This window comes from Capsicum annuum, chromosome 1, assembly GCF_002878395.1.
Source record: "Capsicum annuum cultivar UCD-10X-F1 chromosome 1, UCD10Xv1.1, whole genome shotgun sequence".
In the NCBI taxonomy this organism is placed as follows: domain Eukaryota; kingdom Viridiplantae; phylum Streptophyta; class Magnoliopsida; order Solanales; family Solanaceae; genus Capsicum; species Capsicum annuum.
The window spans coordinates 54,393,319-54,395,038 of NC_061111.1; positions in this window are offsets into that span (position 1 = coordinate 54,393,319).

Here is a 1,720-nt window from a genome sequence, read left to right on the forward strand (position 1 = left end):
AAAGTTTAAATTAAAATTAAAACAAAACAAAAATTTAAATTAACCTTAAGACGGATGGATTGTGCTCAGAAGCAAAGATCTTTTATTCCACACTCAAAATATTTTTACAAGAGAGGGTTAGAGAGTACAAAAGAGAGAGGGGTGCTGAAAAACCTACTTCTTCCAAATGAAAATGAGCTCCTTATATAATGGATGCTTTATACAAAGGACAAAACAAAAAATGGCCCTTACTATTCACAATTGGCCTTTACTATTTATAAACGACCCTTGCTTTTTCAGAAAGTTAAGTGTCCTTTACTATTCAATGACTCTTGCTTTTTCATAAAGCTATTTTCATTTTGTTAGCCATCATAGCTTTCAATAATTTCAACATTGGCGGGGCTCTCCTTGTCCTTCATGTTCTCATGTTATTTTTCCTTTTTTTTTTGCAGGGCTGGAAGATTCTTCTATTGTTGATTGAATTTTTCTCAAATATTCATCCAGATCTATGTCTTCATCACTCTGGATGCTGTGGACCTTCCAGCCAAACAATCTCCTGCAGATGAGACTGACATATCTGAAGTGCATTCTTGATCAAGATTTTTCAATAAATCTTTTTTGACTTCCTCCATATAGGATGCTAAAATCTCGGCTTTGGTCATTGAGCCCTTTTTCATTTGAAGCTTTCTAGTGATGTTTTTGAAAGGGCCAAGCTCTTCCTACTCATGAGGAGACTCCAGTTTTTCTTGCTGCCTATATTTTGCAACAGTCATCTTTGTTGATTCAATTAGTTGGTGACCAAGGATATTACCATAACTCGTTTGCTGGTTTAATCTACTCCAAAATTTAGTATAATAAACCCGCATTAAACATAATAAATTATCCATAGTTGATTTTACTTCTATGGACCACTTCATGATCCAGGAAATTGAAAATTCATTGAAGAAATACATCATAGATATTCCTTCAAAATATATATTATATTTTTGCATTTTTAGAAGTGTCGGTGATACTTTTGTCCTGTCCTTATACATACTTTTAAATGGCTCAGGCAATATTATTGGTGACGGACCATGCAAGATCCACCATTTAGCAAACCAATTTGCTATGCTTTGTTTGTGCACATTTGTACATATTTTCATAAACCATGAATGAGATCTCTCAGGATTCTCACATAAGAAAATCTTATCAAAGCTTTCCATATAATCCCAGTAATTATATTTTATAGCAACTTTCTGCTGTTCGGGATGTATATATTCTTTTTCTTTTAGGGTACTCAAGCCCCATTATTCATGAGTCAGAATCTGTTTGATTATAATTTTAGAATAACTATAATCTTTTTTGACTGCTTCATTAGCATATAAATGTTGGATTTCTGCAGAACCTATTGTAGATAATATGGACTGATAATGTTTGCGATATTTGTAAGATACTGCAGCATAAAATGTATTATCCAAGTACCTTTGCATCAACTGCCAAGGATTATCTTTCCATCTAAGATCATGATTTTCAAGGAGAATTATGACTTCCTCTGTCTTGTTGCGTTCATACAACTCAGTATTCCCATTGTCATCTTTAATAATACTTGAATACAAAGGACTTCATTAACCCCTTATTTCTTAGACTTGAATTTCATGAATTCTAAAAACTCCTGATATGTTTGTTCATCTGTATTCATACCAGAAGAACTTGAGCTTGCAATGCTCGAGGATATCAGCCTCTGATTCCCCATTTAGGCGAG